The sequence below is a fragment of the Scyliorhinus canicula genome, chromosome 19, assembly GCF_902713615.1.
Source record: "Scyliorhinus canicula chromosome 19, sScyCan1.1, whole genome shotgun sequence".
Lineage (NCBI taxonomy): Eukaryota > Metazoa > Chordata > Chondrichthyes > Carcharhiniformes > Scyliorhinidae > Scyliorhinus > Scyliorhinus canicula.
Window position 1 is genome coordinate 79061405 of NC_052164.1, and position 20467 is coordinate 79081871.

At 43.9% G+C, this 20467-nt stretch overlaps 2 long non-coding RNA genes across 2 annotated transcripts; one reads left to right on the forward strand and one right to left on the reverse strand.

Moving 5' to 3' along the window:
- Positions 1-14269: 14269 nt before the first annotated feature.
- Positions 14270-14973, reverse strand: LOC119954255. The gene is made up of 2 exons (XR_005458199.1): positions 14883-14973; positions 14270-14636 (listed from the first exon to the last, which is right to left on the reverse strand). It is a non-coding gene; the product is annotated as an uncharacterized LOC119954255 (long non-coding RNA).
- Positions 14974-15026: 53 nt separating this feature from the next.
- LOC119954570 lies at positions 15027-18777 on the forward strand. Its single transcript, XR_005458262.1, has 2 exons — positions 15027-15157; positions 17645-18777. It is a non-coding gene; the product is annotated as an uncharacterized LOC119954570 (long non-coding RNA).
- Positions 18778-20467: the final 1690 nt, after the last annotated feature.

The window sequence follows — 20467 nt, forward strand, 5'->3', positions numbered from 1 at the left end:
GGCTGAGGACACCTATGAACCTATTGAGCTGCGTTTCTGTGTGGGCGACGAGTGCGGTAGCATCAATGTGGAGGAAGTCTTTGATCAAGACATGCTGTAATATTACCTTTGCTTTCAGTTGGGTGAGGTTGTGGAGCTTGCCTTCTGACCCTGTATTTTGGTAGACACTGCAAAGAAGGCAGGTCAGGGACATGGAGAAGTACCAAGTAGAGTGGGACTTAAACACAACCAAACTGTTTCCGTTAGGCGAGGAGATGAGGACCTGTGGGCACAGCCTTAGAATTAGAGGGGGTAAATTCAGAACAGAAATGCGGAGACATTTCTTCAGCCAGAGAGTGGTGGGCCTGTGGAATTCATTGCCGCGGAGTGCAGTGGAGGCCGGGACGCTAAATGGCTTCAAGGCAGAGATAGATAAATTCTTGATGTCGCGAGGAATTAAGGGCTACGGGGAGAATGCTGGTAGGTGGAGTTGAAATGCCCATCAGCCATGATTGAATGGCGGAGTGGACTCGATGGGCCGAATGGCCTTACTTCCACTCCTATGTCTTATGGTCTTATACTTCACTCTTTACCCTAAAGTTATAAGAAGTGGAGCTGCCAATCTGCACAGTACAGTACATGTTGTCATGAAAGGAATGGAGCCCGAGGATATTTAGTGGACAGCTTGGAGAGTCATGCCCTGCTGAGACTGTTGAATGCTTAGTGAGATTTGCAAAAGTAAGGTAAAGAGGTATGTCCTGTTCCCTAGACTTTTCTTGCAGCTGGCATATAATTAAACTCATGTCCGCTGTATATCCACTGCCATGCTGTGCTTCTAAATATATTCAGTCTGCAAGTTGATGAAATCTTTTAAGCACAACCATAGCAAAGTCCTTTATAGTCTCACCCACACCTACAGTTGTTGCAATCTCCTCTGTCACCTTTGTTTTTGTATAAAGTTATGATTTTTGAATCAGGCACAGCATGTGAAATGGATCCTACTTTCCAATAGAGAAAGAGGTGGCGTTGGAGATGCGGCTGTGGATTAGGACTTCCCATGGAATTTCTCCCTTGCCAGGTGCCTTTCTGGAGGCTAAGCAACCATTTGACGTATTCAACTCAAATGATGAAGGTTCTTTGTCCAACAAGACCATGACGTGGGGATGCCGGTGCTGGACTTGGATTGGCACAGTAAGCAGTCTCACAAGACCAGTTAAAGTCCAACAGGTTTATTTGAAATCACAAGATTTCGGAGTACTGCTCCTTCGTCAGATAAAATGGAGGCAGGTTCACAAATACAGCATATATAGGCAGAGACACAATTGCAAGATAATTACAGATTGGAATGTGGAGAATGGTTGGGATGCGTGTCTTTACAGGTAAACAAGCCTTTCCAAGTATAAACAGCGTGAGTGGAGTGAGTGATAATCACAGGTAATTAAGGTGTGAATCGCCTTGAGCCAGGACAGTTAGTGGGATTCTGCAAACCCGGGCAGTAAGGTGGGGGTTACATGGAATGTGGCATGAACACGAGATCCCAGTTGAGGCCGTCCTCACGCCTGCGGAACTTGGCTACTAGTTTCTGCTCGGCGATTCTGCGTTGAATTGACAGGAATGTGTGGGTGTCAGAAACAGACTGGTGGTGTCCATTTCATGGGAGTACAGAACGCAGACAAATCCAATAAAAGCATTTTACGGCAATCATTGTCATTTTAATGAGGAATTCACTCAAACAACTAGCATATCTCCTCCACGACCCCTCCCCCACCCCCACACACACACTCCACCCATCCCATTGTCATTACCACCTCGGATTCAAAGAAGATGAGTCCACAAAAGATCAGCCATGATCTCATTGAATGGCGGAGCAGGCTCGAGGGGCCAGATGGCCTACTCCTGCTCCTAGTTCTTATGTTCTTATAACAGTCAATCAATTATTAGATGTTCAGGTCAGGTTTGTTGGGATCTCAATGATTAAATATTCTCCACCTATTGGCCTCAGTCTACAGGTTTCAGAAAAACGCTGTTCTTCAAACCTATGGCAGCAATGTGAATGCTGCTGGGATCCAGCTGTAATCCAGTCCAGTTTAGCTCTATCTAACATGGGTACTGCTTGGAACCCAAAATTTTATTTTAAATATCTTGCAAAAACAAAGGTGGCATCGGCAAAATTAGATCTACCTTGGTGTTTCGAAGGAGAATGTCACAATGTGCTAAAGTATCAGTCTTCTTCTACAATAACTACAATCACTAGATGTTTTGTGTTGTATCCAGTGCAAAAAAGCATTACACCAAAATAATATTCAACATTTGCTGATGAGGTTATCAGAAACATTTAGAGTTCAAACTTTTCTTTTTTTCTAACATCATTGAACAACAAATTAAGTTGCACAAATGTATGGAATAGAACAGCAGTGTAAGCAGTCTTCTATGATTTAATTTCTGAAACAGATTACAATCATTATAATCTGTGGAGACCAACAACTTGTTAAAATTGACATGAATTACACAGCAACCAAAGGAAAGAATCTTGTAGCAAGATTTAAAGTTTGAAGACTTTTATTGTAACAAACTAAAATCAACATTGTCAATGCATTACTGAGAATGCAATTGATGCACTAAAATACAGAAAAGGTACTTTCTCCATTAACAAATTAAGACATCCAAAAACCCCGAACTACATTTATACATTACGCCACACTCACAGCCTGTGGATAGAGTCCCATGCCCCCCCACTGTCTATTCAACAGATTTTCTTCTCCCTGCCACACCAAGGCATGCCTTCCTGTCTCCTTCTGAAAGTCCCTTCCCTCAATCTCCTATATAATTGAAATGACTTCCAGCAGCAAGGCACCTTTTGGCAACTCATGGGTGCTGAAATCTCTATAAGTCTTGTCCCTTCAAACAGTTCTCACCAGTATTTTGCTCGGTGGTTCGCACAAAAATGGTCTTTCCCTTCATTAGCACAGCAGCGTTGTTTTCAGTCTTCCTTTGTTCGTCTATCTGTCTCAGACTGAGAGTTTAAGTTCAATAAGACCAGCTGCCAAGGTGTGAAAATTGCTACTTGAACTTCTCTGAGTTTTGACATAGGCGTCTGTCCCCATGCGAGCCATATCACATGGGCCTGTGTCTGGGCAGAGTTCAATCCCCATTCTAGGACTTTCTGTTTTACCTTAGATTAAAGGAGACCTTTTAAAACATAACCATTTTATACAGTCACACATTTTATAGATAAGATCCAGTGAGGAAAAGTTTGCTTCAAAAAACATTTAGTCAGCAGGAATCTAAGCTCAGTGAAATATTTTCTTGTGCAAAGTACACAGACCATTCAGATTGATGTTCAGATGTTACCTGATATTCCCAGGCAGGAAAAAATTAGCAGACCAAAATGTTGATTAAAGTTCATCACTCTTATGGTTTTCATCAGCTTTGATTCAAATAATTTCCAATAAAGCTACTTTCCGGCTTATGTACTGGAGTGCCTGTTGCTAAGGAGCTTTTATGGCTCTTTTTCTGAGTATAGTTGATTGCATCTGTGGAAAACCGGAAATCCCAGCAGAGCCCAGTCACCTGGTGATCTTGCTTGCTTCATCTCTATCAAAGTTGACAAAATGATGGGATTTGGCAAAAAGGCTATCGGACCTCGTGAATACATTTGTGCATGGATGTTTGAAATATACCACAGAGGTTCCCTGAGGGGAATCACTAGCACATAATTCAGAGTGGCTGTTACTTTCATGGCCATTGGAAATAGATGCCCTCCCAGTCCCTGTGGCCCCTGAAGAATGTGGCAAATGAGAGTCACCAGCTCCTAGGACATGTGAAGCCTTTGGGACACAGGTTCTCCACTAACTGCAGCTAAGACATGTGAGCTCTGTGAACCCGGTGTCTTGTGAGGCATCGACACACAGCATCTCAATGAGCATCATTCCCTGCGTTCAGAGGAAACCCTGCTGGCCCTTGGTCTTGAGGACACAGCTCCTCCCTTTGGCAATCCAGATACCTCCATCTCAATCTTCTCCTTCTTATATCCTGCCTGTAAACGATAATGCAGGCAGCGATGGATCTATGTTCCATCTTCCTGATGGTTTCCCCTCGGCAGTATTAATGAGAAACATACAAGCTTCAGCATTAGTCTGTAAAGATCCTCTCTGTCAATGACTCGTCAGTGAATGTAGGTTCAAAGCTATGCTCTCAGGCAGGAGAGTACTTCCCCTGAATTAATGACCAGTGTGGAGTGCACAACACCGCACCCCACCTCCCTCCTCAGCATGACCACCTGCTGTGACATTGCTTTGGCCAGGCACTTGGATCTGCTGCTTTCAGCTCAGCCATTGTGATCCTCATTCACTGAGCTCTAATCCTACATTGTCGGGAAGAAACGTGAGGGTAACTATTTCTTCAGAAAATAAGACTGTGTGAGGGGGGCCTGATTCATCTCTTCAGTGAACCGTTGGGTACCAACTTTCCAGCAGGCTTCTGGATCCTGGCCGTTCGCCCAATTGCTGTGGATTTCATTATAACTGTCCAGAATTTCCACACTGTAAACAGGGGGTTAAAACCACAAGATTGATTGGTGCAATTAAAGTTTCACTTTCCTGATTTCTTGATTTGTATTTGAAAGGCTGCTAACACGTCTCAGGTGTGACTCTCATTTGGGAATACACAATTCATTTTTCTGACAATGTAATCAGTGTCCTCAGTGCATGCGCCTACCCTACAAACTGTCCGCTGAGCCTTCAAGAGCAGAGATTTTGCTCATTTTAATTTAGCATTGTTCCCTCACTGCAGGTTAGAAGATGGTGGTGCTGAACTCTCACTGTAGGACCAGCTTGGACGCTCTCCAAATGAGTCTGGAAATTCCTCCCATCATCCCAGAGGAGTTTCATGTTCAGGTTTCCCTCCCTCACAGTTCTTCCCATCCACCACCTTTATTCCTTGACCCCATTATGCATCCAAGGTGCGTGTACATTCATTAGTCTCTGAACATTTTAAAGTGGATGTTCGCTATGGCTCTTGTGGATCTCACTCATCCCCCCATTTTGAGGCCACCTAAACTGTTCAACATCCCCCACCCCCTACAAAATCTTTTCCCCAGTCATGCGCCTAAGTGGACCTTTCCCTACTAATAACCCCAGTACAGACCAAGCATTCTATCTCTTCTCCTGCTTAGGGTCTTACTTCCCCAGTACAGCCCTAGCCTGTAGATCCTTCTCCTGTGTGAGGCCAGTTTTCCCCCTTTCCCAGTACAGTCCTAGACCCTGCAGTCCATGAGAAGCGATCACCACCGTACCCCTGGTCCGGTAAGTAGAGACGTTCTGTGACAACCACCCGTTGTGCTGCTCGTGAAGCTTGCCCCTGGTTCCCACGAGTGCCGCACAATGCAAGGTAGGTGAATTCACCTCAAATTGAGGAGCGAAGGGCTGATCTCCATGAGCACATCCTTTATATTCTGATGTGAAACACGTCACTTTAATCGCACGCCAACTTGCCTGGACAATTCTATAAGACGTCTCCTTCATCAGGTGATGAAGTGAAAGCTAGCGATTCAAAACAAATCTGTTGTACTTTAACCTGGTGTTGGAAGACTTCCTACTGTGCCCACCCCAGTCCAATGCCGACATCTCCACGTCATGGACAATTCAGTGTAGGGATGATTCCAACAAGCAGACCTTATAACAACATGCAAAAATATTGAAATAACTTTCCCGACATTCCGCTGTGGGAAACGCGGTGGCCATTCCCAGCTGGAGCACACAATCGCGATCTGGTTTCATCGCACCATAAAACAAATTTCCGGCTTTCCCGCAATATTTTCTGTTCCTGCCCATCGTGCCATTGTCTAATTTGCTCAGTGTACCCATTTAGTCATTATTGCTTGCATGTGTTTTCTTCAAATTCGCATGGCAAAGATTGTTTTGGTATTTACAATTTAACCTTGGAGTCCTGCTGCTTATTTGTCTCCTCTCTATTCTTCTACAGATTACATTATGTAAATGATTACCGTCTACCAAGTCAAGTCTTAGCAAAACTTGTCCACTATTTTCATTCTCATCTCACAACCAACTGATTTGGTTACAGTTTTTGAGCACATAAGCCATCATCTGTCTCAAACTTCCCTGTATTAGAAACTCTCCTTGCAGCAACAAAAACAAGAAGTATGTCATGTGGGTCCTGAAAACAGTCTACATTAACATTTTGAAGCAAACTTTTCCGGGGCTATGTCATCTGTATTATAAAGAGACGCTAGCTCCTGGCCATCTCTCACAATATACTGACTGGGGCTGGTTTATACCAACTGCTCACTTTGGCCCCATGGTCCAGCTGCACAACAAACACATTGGCCGGAATTCTCCGACCCCCCCACCGGGTCAGAGAATCCCCGGGGGGGGGGGAGACGCGAATCCCACCCTATTCTTCGGAGCCATTTTTCAGGCAGCAGGGAGATTCCCGCCCCACCTGTCAGGGCCGTTGACGTGGGACCCCCAGCGATTCACCAGGCCCCGATGGACCGAGCAGCCATCCATTTTTGGCCAGGCCTGCTGGCGTGAATGACTCATCTCACGAATGGCAGGTCCTGGCAGGTAAATATGTGGGGGCGGTCCTCCGGGGGCACGGGGGGATCCGACCCCGAGGGGGACCCACACAGTAGGCTGGCCTGCGATCGGGGACCACCGATCTGCGGACGGGCTTGTTCCGTGGGGGGGCTTCTTTCTCCCATAGTGCTCCACCATATTGCCCAGGGGACATACCCCAGCCAGTCCGCACATGCGCGAGATCACACCTGCCCTTCGGCATCGGCTGGAGCGGCGCCAACAACTCCAGCGTCAACCTAGCCCCCGAAAGTTCAGAGAATTCCCCTCTTTCGGGGGCTGTTGACGCCCCCAGGAGGGAGAATCCCACCCCTTGACTTTCTCCCAGATCTCTGCATTCTCTTTTAAATAACTCAAAAATCAATCAAATAAACCAATGAGATGGGATAACTGCCCCGGGTGCAGCACTGTATCAAAAATATCAAAACATCAAAGGATACAGATCAAATGAAAACGTTGTCCCTGGTGTGTGATGCAGCTCAATTGCCATAGTGTCCACCGGTCGCAGAAGGCCTCAGGAGTACCGACGGACACCTTGTTCTCCCTCTCAAGGGCAATCCAGCCATGAATATACCCACAGGAGATGGGCAGACTGTGGCTGGACAGCTCCCTCAGATTTCTGTACATGGGGATTGGTCAAAAAAATTATTAACTAAACAAACTACTTTTCCCCTGTGCGATGCTCCCGAGAAACACCATCTGTTCCCAATGAATAGGGCCACTACCAAGTAATGATTCTCATTGGCTCCAAGCTACATTAGCAAAACCTACTATGAGTTAAAGACACTTTACTGCCTCAGGTTGAAGTGGTGTACAAAAATCCACAATCAACAAACTGAACCCTTTCATTTTATAACTAGTCCTCTCTCTGCAACAACAATCTCCTCTCCCCGACCCTACCTCCAGTCATTGGCTGCAATGAATACAGCAATCCCTTGCATGCACATTTGATGTAATATTGTTTTAATAGAAAGTTATTTTGAGCTCCTACTTTGTCCAAATGGCCAAGCCACAATAGGTAGGCACCAACTGTGTTGAGGTATTGTATAAGACAAACATCCAAACCTTTGTGCACTTTTGCCTTTCTCCAGGGTAACGGTGGATGGGGAATAAATGCTGGCCTAGTCAGCAATGCCCACATCCCGTTAATGAATAAAAAAAATCTTTAAGCACATGATAAAAGGGTTTTTTTTTATCAATAGAGACTGAATAGGGCAGCACAGTAGTCAGTCATCCGAGTTCAAATCTGGCCCTGGGTGACTGTCTATGTTGAGTTTGCACATTCTCCCCGTGTCTGTCTGGGTTTACTCCCAGTGCTGCCAATCCTCCCACAGTCCATAAAGGTACAGGTTACATGGATTTGCCATGCTAAATTGTCCTTAGCGTCCAAAAGGTTAAGTGGGGTTACTGGGTTTTGGGGATGGGGTAGGGGCATGGGCTGAGGTAGGGTGCTCTTTCGGAGGGTCAGTGCAGACCCGATGGGCCAAATGGCCTCCTTCTGCACTGTAGTGATTCTATGATTCTATAATGTTAATTATTTCAAAAATTGTACCTCAGTCAAAATAAAACTTTGGAAAGATCAGCACCTGACTGTAATTACGTATATTTATTAATAAATTATATTTCAGATCCAACCAATTAAGAAAATAATTGTCAGCATGTAACTATACACAGATTTACTGTTGTGCATGCCATTCCGGAACCTTCCTCCAATGCCCAAGGTCATCAAAAGATAATTAATAGGTGCAAACTGAGAACATGGGGCTTTCAGAGTATCACAAGGCTGTCTGTATTACAATGTCAACCAACCGCAGATATTGGCCTTTGTTCACATGCAATATCAGTTCAATTGACAGCGCCAGAATAGAAATAGTGGCTCCATCGTGAATGATTCATGAGACAAGCAGATTAGACTCGACTGCATTCTGAAGCATTGCCATGGGAACAGGTAACCACTTATTTTCTATATCGTTCATAATCACAAAATTGTTACTGACCCAAAAAGACAATAACTGAAAATTTGATTGACCAAGCTTTGGTGTGTTAGATTCAGCAAAATGACACAAATCCACAGACACATGTATAGAATAAAAGCAACTCACACCTGTGTCATGCTTCCAATGCAATAAAACACCCCAATGCGCAACATGGAGGTGAAAATAAACAGAAGCTGCGAAGTAGAGGCAGAATGATTAGAGTGATGATGGAAAACTAATCAATCAGACAGTCTTAGAGGAAGGAGACTTTGAAAGGATAGACAGCAAGCAGAGGTTTGAGAGCACAGGGTTGTAAATGACTGAAATAGCTCACAGCTGAAAGTGGAAGAGGGAAGCCTGAGGAGGCTAGAGTTTGAGTATCAAAAGGCACATACTAAAATAAACAGGCTGAATAAGTTTGATAGGTAGGTGAAATCATACAATCCCTATTATGCAGAAGGAGACCATTCAGCCCATTGAGTCTGCACCCTACCACCCCCTCCCCCGCCCTATCCCTGTAACCACACCTAACCTCTACACCTTGGGATGCAGAAGGGCAATTTAGCATGGCCAATCCACCCAACCTGGACTGTGGGAGGAAGCCATGGAGAAAAAGTTGTTGAGAGCTTTTTTTGATAAGTATGCTCACTTTCACATTAATACATAGGTAGATAAAGAGGCAAAGTCCAGAGGTAATAGGGAATGGGATTTAATTCAGGACAGAGTCCGAATGATAGCATTTGGGAAGAACACTCAGGAAACCAGGAACGGGAGTACTGAAGTAGTCAAATCTGAAGGTGATAAGCCTTTCAGCAGTGCGGATAGGTCAAAGGTAGGCAATATTATGAAGTTGAGACAAGGCAGTAATTGTGACGGCAAGTCTGCGGTTTGAATGCAATTTGTGGTGAAGCAGGGCACTGAACTTGCTTCCTGGAAAATGGGATTTGAATACTTAGATGATTGCTTTTGAACATGCAGACACGATGGGCCGAAGGGTCTTTTCTGTGCTGTAGACCTCAATGATTCTCTGACTCACGGTAGCATGGTGGTTAGCATCAATGCTTCACAGCTCCAGGGTCCCAGGTTCGATTCCCGGCTGGGTCACTGTCTGTGTGGAGTCTGCACGTCCTCCCCGTGTGTGCGTGGGTTTCCTCCGGGTGCTCCGGTTTCCTCCCACAGTCCAAAGATGTGCGGGTTAGGTGGATTGGCCATGCTAAATTGCCCGTAGTGTAAGGTTAATGGGGGGATTGTTGGGTTACGGGTATACGGGTTACGTGGGTTTAAGTAGGGTGATCATTGCTCGGCACAACATCGAGGGCCGAAGGGCCTGTTCTGTGCTGTACTGTTCTATACTTCTATTCTATACTCTATACTATCCTGCTCCTCACACTTTGTAGCTTCTTCACATTTAGGCCCAACTTGCATGACATTATACTTTCCAAGTCTGACCTCACTCTCCCACAGATTTGCCCACTTAATCTATCAATGCCCTTTGCAGCTTTATGTTACCATCCCCTGCCCACAGCCCCCACCCACCCTTACTGTGCCACAAATAGGATGAAACCTTGACGCTACGCAACTTTGTTCCATTATTCATATCATTGCTGCATATCATGAAAAGCTGATACGTCAGTACATATCCCAAGGAAACACATACCACTAATCGCTTCCTGCCAGTTGGCATACATACTCATTCTGCCTCTGTCTTCTACCTCCTTACCAATTCCATAACCTTGTCGAAAAGTTGTCTACAATTCCACATGGTCTCACTTTTGCTCGGATCCTCTCGTTGTGCAGCCTCAACAGATACTGACTAGACGTCCACATAAATAACACCCAATCACAGCCCCTCATCTGCCATATTTGTGATCCCCGCAACAATTTCAAATGAGGTTTGTTGCCCTTTCTAAAGCAAAGTGTGCCTTAATCCATACATGGTGGACAAATGACTATGAGACTCAGTTTATAAAATAGGACAATATTAATTCACGCACACACAATGGTTATTCAATCACACACTCCCAATCATAGTTTACACTATGCACTGATATTTCCAAGATCTTAACTTAACTTGGCAGTGACTGACATGTACTAGGCAGACACAAGCCTGTTATCTGTAGTTCCGGTCTTGTAGTCTCTGTTAGTTGGTTATCAACCTGGTTCTCTTCAGGCTCTGGTCTGCCTTGTGTGGGGATGGGACGTTTCGGCGTGGCCAGTTCGGCGTGGCCGATTCGGCGGGGCCAGTTCGGCGTAGCCGATTGGAATGGGACGTTTCGGCGTGGCCGATTCGGCGGAGGAGTTTTTCAGCGGAGGGACGTCAAATTAGTTATAGTCGCAAAATGTTTGTGCAGCCCATTTCTTGTATCTTTTCCTTCCAGCCACCTCAGATATCGTGTTTGTGCACCAAACCGGGTCTGACTTTACACAGCCGGTGTTACTGAAGATATTGTGACTTTACACAATGTGTTAAGTCAGACAGCAGTGTAGATCACTGGGCAGCTGCTTCAATACTTTCAGTAACACCGGCTTTCTTTAAGAGACCCGGCTTGGTGCACAAACACGATATCTTCAGTAACACCGGCTGTGTAAAGTCAGACAGCAGTGTAGATCACTGGCGAACTGGTTTAATGTTGGTGCCTTTCTTTAAGAGACCCGGTTTGGTGCACAAACACGATATCTGAGGCGGCTGGAAGGAAAAGATACAAGAAATGGGCTGCACAAACATTTTGCGACTATAACTAATTTGACGCCGAAACGTCCTTCCGCCGAAAAATTCCTCCGTCGAATCGGCTACGCCGAACTGGCCACGCCGAAACGTACCAAACCCGCCTTCTGTTGGTAGCGTGGATGGTCTCCTTCATCGGCCGGTGGAAGTCACCTGTCTTGTTATGCTCTTGACGTAGCATAAACTGCTTCCTTGATGTACACTCTGACAAAGGAAGGTTCAGACTTGGAGATAGCTTTAACACGTTTATTGAACTGTTAACAATTCTCCTACTTGGATTCGACTCTACTGTTAATCCTTCTGTAGCTACTCAGACTGACGAACCAGTCTGCTACAATCCACGTGGTGGGTGTGATGTTCAATCAACCCTGTGTCTGTACTCACTGAGTGTCTCCACTGGAAAGAGGAAGATCATGTGTGCTGTGTCCTTTATATATGGGTTGATGTAATGCCCCCCTGTGGTAGTGTCACCTCTGTGTGTATCGTGAATGCCCATTGGTCATGTTCTATCTTACTGACCTATTGGATGTGTCTGTGTGTCATGTCTCTGGTGCTCCCTCTAGTGTCTAGCTAGTCTACGTGTGCTTACAGTAACTCCTTGTGTATCTACAGTGATGCATATCACCACATCACCGTTGTTAGTTCCTGCTGCTCAAGAGAAAGAATGAATCCGTGCAGTAACTCTTATGCTGTTTGAATTTTGTGGCTCTTTTGGTGGGCGGTCTCTGGGTCATTAGTCAATCACTTGATCAGGGCTCGATCAGCCTGATCGATAAAGTCCAATCATGAGCTGCCACATTGATTTTGGGGTGGGCACTTGAAGGTGTTGGAAACATGGAGGCCCTTCCAAATAAGGAAGTTAAGTGCCGCTGTGTCTGGTAAACAATTGTGATTTACAGGACAGTTCTATTGATCCTGTTGATGGCCTGGAGATAGCCCTTTACTTATGTTATTTGCATAAAACTGCAAAACTGTTTGAAGTCTGCAAAGCCTTTTCCTGTAATTTTATCTGATCTGCCTGCAGCCTGCTTGTCGATACCCTTGACCACTTTACCCAGCATCCCTTGCTGGACACCATTTCAGGTGGCCACAGGTTGAATTACCCTGTGCCTAGTAATGATGCAAAGGAATTTACTTTTGATGATATTTACTGCAGTACATAATGGAGATCTAAGGTACGTTCCAGAAATGGTAATGCTTCTGGAGAGAATTTACTTTACTATCATTACATAATGCAAGTTATTTCTGCATAATACCAAAGCTGGAGTGGAAAGGCTTGAAGAAAATTTCTGCATATCAATGAACGAATCAGATGCTGACAGCTGACAAATCTTTTAAGCTGAAAAAAATTACTAAAAGGAAGTTTTCATATCATATATTGTTCCTCATTTCCAAAGGGTGCCACTTGTCTCACAAATCACAGATTAAACATATATTAAAGTTTCTAATCTCGCAACAGATCACATCTGTAAAGGGAACATTGATTTAATAAAACAGTACTTTGCTGTTCTCATCCTCTATATTTTAAGAAAGAATAAATTAAAATGGTCTCAGGCTAAAAGATTAACTTAGTGGGCTGCGTGATTTATTTAATCTGCGTCCCTCTTTGATACCTTTGAGAATAATCACAGGGAAAGCAGTGGTGAAATATTATCAGTTAATTAATGCAAATATATTTTTTTTAAATTGAGAGCACCCAATTATTTTTTTCCAATTAAGGAGCAATTTAGCTCCTACCCTGCACATCTTTGGGTTGTGGGGGTGAAACCCACGCAGATACGGGGAGAATGTGCAAACTGCACGTAGACAGCGACCTGGGTCCTCGACGCAATGAGGCAAGAGTGCTAACCACTGCACCACCCCGCCGCCCTGCAAACATTTTAATTAAGGTGCAGGAATTTGTCAATATTTCCCCAAGGGAGATATTTTGACACAGTCCTGCATCTTGTGTACAATCTTCTGGAGTTAACTTACGTCGCACCTTTGAGGAGGGGCTATGCAGAAGTCCCAATGCATGGACATCCGCACTGAAAGCGCACCACGTTTAAATTCTGGTCCATTTTTTAAAAGAGTTTTCATGGAAATCTGTGCTGAACCGGCTGAAAGAATATTAATGGGACAGCCCTAACTTGGCCTCCTTGCCCTGATGCTAAGTACATTTTTATACTTGTTTATTTGCACTTTTTTCTCCCTGTCTAGAATCATTGAGCAAAGGCAGGAGACATTGGAGACCACTTTTTTGATGAGTAAATGCTTTACAATTGTATTTATAAATACGTTTAAAATGTACATGAAGTAAAAGAAAGATGTAGGGCGCGATTTAGCAGCTGCAACCGGCTGGAATCAGGACGGAATGTGGCCAGTAGGTGTCGGGAGATGCCTTTCTCGGGATTCCAGATGGTCGCTCTGCCTCACAAGATCTAACCAGATCACGCGAGATGTCGAGAACTGGATCACACCCACGATAGGCAGGGCCTAGACTCGCATAATTAAGTGAGCTTAAAAGCCCACTTAAGTATGTCAATGCGCGATCAAACGGTCACCTAGCATCTACTGGTCTCGCCAAAGAGACCGCAGCCAGGTACCATTTAGCACTGGTCCCCACAAACGGGGGGTCGTTGCCTAACAGTTGCGCCAGAATGCCACCTTGCCCTGTTCCCGAGCACCTCGGGGTCTCTAACGGCCTGGGAGACCCCCACAGATGCCATTCTTACTGGTTCACATGTGAGGAAACCGGTTCGGCCCCGGGGGCCGGGAGAATCCCACGAATGTGTATTTAAAGAGTCTAATGGCTCACTCAAATATGCAGATCCTGATCAGGCCCAGTGAGGGCAAGATCCAGAACGTGACATCTCGCGAGATTTTGTTAAATCTCGAGCGTCGCAAATCTAGCGAGAGTCTTCTTTCGAGTTTTCAACGACTTTGTCCCGACACCAAGTCAGGAAAGACGAGGCTGCTAAATCACACCCAATATTTTTGTTAATAAATGTTTTCCATTAAACTTTACAAATTTCTACAAATGTTTTATTGAAACATTAAAACACAACATATAATTATGAGATAATTATAAATGAATAAGATATTTGAAGTAAACAAGGCAGAAATATAATAATGATAAACACAAATCAAAAATAAAGAGATGTTACGAGGACATTGACGGCTAAAAGAAAAAGCCCTGGGGGGTACCTTTTCAAACTATAATCAGGTCAGAACCATCTTGTAAAAGCATTTTGTGATCCCTTCTGTAGGACTATGAGGAGATGGTGTTCTTTATATTTTGTCCTGCTTCAAGAATGTCCATTGTTTGTGGTCCCAGAAGTTCGGACTTCCCAACTTCCCAACAAGATTTTCAGTTGCCATATTCTAAATTAAAACATACAAACATCTTTAACCATGCCACCTGCAAAGTTACATAATAATATGGTGCAGATTTAAATAGTTCCACGGATTTAAAACAAGTAACAAATCCTATGTTCATTTACAAATATTAAACAATAATCTCCAATCGTAAAAACTAAAACTGAAAATTACTTTAAAAGTACCAATAACAACAGCATCACCTGTTTAAAAGAATAAACAAAATAACTGTCACATAGAACTTCGACATACCCTTAAATCAATTGTGAGACCGATTACTTGTCCTCGATACAAACCTGCAGTTTGAATCCCTGACCCAAATGGGCGATCTGTTAGTTTCCCCGTCATAAGGGGGGGCGTGGCTACATTGCAACGTGTTGGCGCCTGCGCAGAGTGTCCCGCCGCAGGCCCGAGGCTGCTGCCAGAGTTGGAAAGTTCATCGTGGGTTTTGAGCCGCAGCTAAGTGTGTACCTTTCTCTCTCAGGATTGGTGGGCCATGGCTTCCCGCTGAAACATGGAAGAAATAGGTCAGTAAGATTTCATCCAAGGGTTTGATGCAATCCCCCAGCTTTTGGACAGCAGGAGATTACCTGTACAAATAATAGAAGAAACCTTGACATGTATTATTTACAGAGAAAGGAGGGATCCTAGGTCACGGTCCAATGCAAAAACATATGACTCCCACAACTAAAATATTCATCCCTTCTCCCCAGATACACACTGATTCCCAACTTCACAATGCATTTTGTTGGGATCTGTAGCATAGGCCTGGATCTTCTGGTCCTTATTCCTGCCGAAAGTCATGGGTTTGCCAAATTTTCTGTCCAGCCCGCGATCCCATCCATGAATTTGGATTTGTTGTTTATTGTCACATGTTGCAATGTGCAGTGAAAAGTATTTTTCTGCGTGCAAACAGTTCATTTGTACATGAAAAGAAAATACGTAATAGGGCAACACAAGGTACACAATGTAAATACATAGACACCGGTGTTGGATAAAGCATACAGGAGTGTAGCATTAATCAGGTCAGTCCATAAGAGGGTCGTTTAGGGGTCTGGTAACAACGAGGAAGGAGCTGTTTTTGAATCTGTGAGTGTTCTCAGGCTTTTGTATCTCCTGCCTGATTAAATGGTCAGGATAATACTATTACAAAACTTTTATTTCTAGATTAGATATCTGTCTCTGCAATTAAACTGGGACCAGAAAGGCACATTAGATAGCTGTGGCTTTTCAGCATAATTTCTAATGTCTATACTTTGGCCGGGATATTCTATTGGTTCATGTGATGTGAGGGTCATTGGTTATGCCAACATTTTTTGCCCATCTCTTATACCCCTTGAACTGAGTGGCTTGCTGAGCCATTTTAAAGGGCAGAGTCAACTTCATCGCTGAGGGTTTGGAATCATAAGTAAGCTAGACCATGTAAGGACAGCAAATTTCCCTCCCTAAGTGGCCAGATGCGTTTTTATGACAATTGATGATAGGTCACCCTTACATTCCCGATTTACTCATTGAATATACATTCCACCAGGTGCTGCAGTGGGATTTGAATCCATATACACAATGCATTATCCTGGGCCTGTGGATTTCTAGTCCAGTGACTTTACCGATCTCGCTCTAATCTTCCTGCCTCTGTCTATGCTGGGCAGGACTTGATTCTGAGATTGTGTCCACATTCCCAGTTCTGGCTATTTTTGCCAATGTGCAATAAGGGCGCAACAGAAAGACCACATGCAGCACTCCCACCTTTGGCTACTCCATTGCGTGGGTGAATATTTCAGATCCCCCCCATAATTTTGATAAGTCAGACCAGCTTTTGCAGGAGATATGGCTCACGGGCCATGAGGAACCCAAGTCTGGAGTGAGGAACTAGGAAACACAGTTATGCATTAACCATTCCCTTTGAAACACATTGCCTTTTCGTAAAGCTGTCAATAAAATACAGGCACGAAATGTCCCATTCAGGTAATCCACTTTACACTTTTTAATTATATCTGAATAAATACACATGCATTGATAAACCTCTTCAAAGAAAGTTCAGGTTATTACAAGGTGATAAAGATATAAATCAAACAAAGCTAGCACTCCCCTCTACAACTATGTAAACAGACCCTGCCAGACTGAGTCCATTCGTCATTCTTGAAGTTCAGTTAAGCATTCATAATTGGGCCATCTAGCAACTGTATCAACAGATGCAGGTTGAACAACTGTCTGTATGTTTATTTGGAAGGGTGAGAGGGGTGGAGGATAGAGGGCCTAACAACCAGAATTACAACTAGGTCAATGTCCCAGTAAATGGATGCGAGCCTTTGAACCTATCGACCTCGCCATCCAGCTGCCTCCATTGCCTCTTCAGACTTGTCTCGGAAGGCAGTGGGCTCATTCCACACACATGTCTGCCTCCCCAACACAAAAATGGGGCAGGATCATGGAGTCAGGAAAATTCCAAGCTTCCAATACCCATCTCCTTGATAAAAAAATCTGACCCTTGCGGTTCTTCATATGATCTGACCTCCAGGTCTGGAGGATGTTTGCAGGCTTCCAGATGAAGAACATGTTTTTTTATGCTCTTGACGTAGCATAAGCTGCTTCCTTGATGTGCACTCTGACAAAGGAAGGTTCAGACTTGGAGATAGCTTTAACACGTTTATTTAAACTTTTAACAATTCTCCTACTTGGATTCGACTCTTGTGTTAATCCTGCTATAGCTACTCAGACTGACGAACCAGTCTGCTACAATCCAGGTGGTGGGTATGATGTGTTTAATCAACCCTGTGTACTCACTGAGAGTTTCCATTGGAAAGAGGAAGATCATGTGTGCTGTGTCCTTTATATATGGGTTGATGTAATGCCCTCCTGTAGTAGTGTCACCTCTGTGTGTATCGTGAATGGCCATTGGTCGTGTCCTATCTTACTGACTTATTGGTTGAATGTCTGTGTGTCATGTCTCTGGTGCTCCCTCTAGTGTCTAGCTAGTCTATGTGTATTTACATTAACCCCTTGTGTATTTACAGTGATGCATATAACCACAGAACAGAGTGCCGATGAAACAAGTACGAGCATGTGGCACCAGTTTCCAGAAACAAACACAGGAATACAGCCAATCAGGATCCACGCCTACTGTATGACAGACATAAATCAATGTAGAGTTCAAATAGTACATGGAGGCAAGAAACATCTCGGAAAATTGTGATTGGTTCAGTGATACCCTGCCCTACCAGCCGAAAAAGAAGGAAGAGAGAATGCGGGAAGAATTGAGCAAAAAAGATTGGATAGGAAATGATGGAAGTGAAATCAATCAAGACGTAAGATGGAAAGAGAAAAATGGTGGGGATGAAATAAATGGGTGAAAAGGAGAGTAATAAGAAAGAAATTGGGAGAGTTATGTTATCGTACAAAAATTGAAAAAGCAAATTGATATAGTAAATACTCAAGGTTGATTTGCCCTTTTGTACAGAACGGCATGGTTTTGCATGGACTGGGATCAACTCCGATTATTTACCTAATTGCGTCTGTGTAATCACGAACAGCTGTCATCAACCTGAATAATTCTGTATTTCTTCATAACATTTCTCCCATTGTAGAAGGAAAAGTAGTCTACAGCTCATTAAAAATTTAATATTTTTCATTTAAAAATAATTAGAACACAGCAATTGAATATGCAAAAAGCAATTACATGACTTGCAATGAAGCATCATTTCACCATTATTTGAGTCACTGGGGAAATTCTATAAGATGCTTGTCGTAACATCAGTCTCTCTGGAGCACTCCTTTGTGACAGTTACCTAGAGGGATTCAACTCCCCAGTTATCTTTGTACAAAATGATTAAAGGTGGATTGTTCTGGGCCCATTAGAAGCAAAGCTATGTCAGTTTGCAGATAACGATTTTCCCCTTTTCTCTAAGGGTTTCACTGAATCCTCCTTCACAATCACACTAGCTCGAAGGTATCCACTTCCCAACCCAGCCAGCCATGAAAATAACAACAGAAATTTTTGTGTATGTCAGGACAACAGTCCAAGTAGACCTATAAATGTTTCATGTGCATCAACCGTTAAAATTAGTTCTCTATTTGGCTCGTAATTTGTAGTGTTGTATGGAGCAATTTTCCTTGTATGCATTTTTAATAATAAATGTATTAAGAGAGAGTGGAGAAGGAGAATATGGATTCATTAAAGGTGGATGCAGGCAAGGCTTTGGTGGGAAATGAGGAAGTTGCAGACATGGTTATGCGAACGTTCATGGAACCGTAGAATCCCTACAGTGCTTAATGAGGCTATTCAGCCCATTGAGGCTCTAACCTTTGAGCAATTTAGGCAACCTTTGGACACGAAAGGGTGATTTGGCATGGCCAATCCACCAAACCTTTGGAGGAGACCGGAGCACACAGAGGAAACCCTTACAGAGACGGGGAGAAAGTGCAAACTCTACACAGTCACCAGAGGCTGGAATTGAATCCGGGTCCCTGATACTGTGAGGCAGCAGTGCTAACCACTGTGCCACCCTCTGTAGCTATTATCACAGTAGAGAAAGAAGACAAAGAACCAGTGGCAGTCGAACCTAAAAATAAGTCAGCGAGGAGAATTGTGACAGATTTAACAGAAGTAAGAAAAATATAATGCATAAGGTATCGGGATAAACAAATTCTCAGGATCTATTGATTTCCACGTAGTTTATTAAAGGAAATATGTGAAATAGGGGTATGAGTATGCCATTCAGCCCATCAAGTCTGCTTTGCCATTCAATAAGCTGTTTTTTTACCTCAATACCATTTTCTTACTCTGTCCACATATCCCTTGATACCTTTTATGTCCAGAAATCCACAGATTTCTGTCATCAATAGACCTCTATTGGTGGGATTTTCTAGTTCCAGCCGCCCATGGGAAACGGAAATTCCTGCCCAAGGTGACTCATCTTCGGTTAGCTGAGTTCTGTATAAAAGGCAAACATAAAGTGCACTCAGTAAGCTTGTGCAGGGTGAAGGAGACATCCTGAGTGAGAGACAGCCAGAGTGGGGATTGGAACTTGGTAACTTGGTGCAGTGAGGTAATTCGGTGCAGAGTGGGAGGAGGTGCTTTTTCCCTATCGTTTCGTTTTGTTTACTTTCTTCTGGCTTGAAACTGTTAATTTGCAGGGAGAGATCCAGAGAGCATCCCGGGAAGGTAAGTGATTTATATTACCTTTTCAAATTGTGTGTGGGGGGGGAGGGAGGGAGGGGGGGGGGGGGGAGGAACTGAAGTGATATCACAGTAAAACTGTGACCTGGTTGGCTGGTTGGGAATCTGTTAAATTCGAAAAAAATAATATTGCAAGACAAATCTAATTGGTTAACTAGATAGTGGAGTAACTAAACCGGAGGGCAGAGATCGGTACTTAGCATTTAATTTTACAGTAAAAGTCTAGCGTCAGGGCCATGTAGTTAATTGTAACTCAATCTAACAATAATTCAAGTGTTTATTTCAAATTAATTAACTAGTGCTTAAATGCCACTCAGCGGGGTGCAGTGCTTCAACTGGGAGATGTGGCAGATCTGTGACATTTCCAGCATCCCTGTCAATTACATCTGCAGCAAATGTAACCAATGGCAGCTCCTCACAGATCACGTGGTTTGGTTGGAGCAGCAATTGGATGCACTTAGGAGCATGCAGGTGGCGGAAAGCGTCACAGATAGGAGTTATAGAGATGTGGTCACACCCAAGTGCAGGTAGAAAGATGGGTGACCACCACAAGGGGCAGGCAGTCAGTGCAGGAATCCCTGTGGTTGTCCCCCTCTCGAACAGATATACCGCTTTGAATACTGTTGGGGGGGAATAGCCTATCAGGGCAAAACAGCAACAG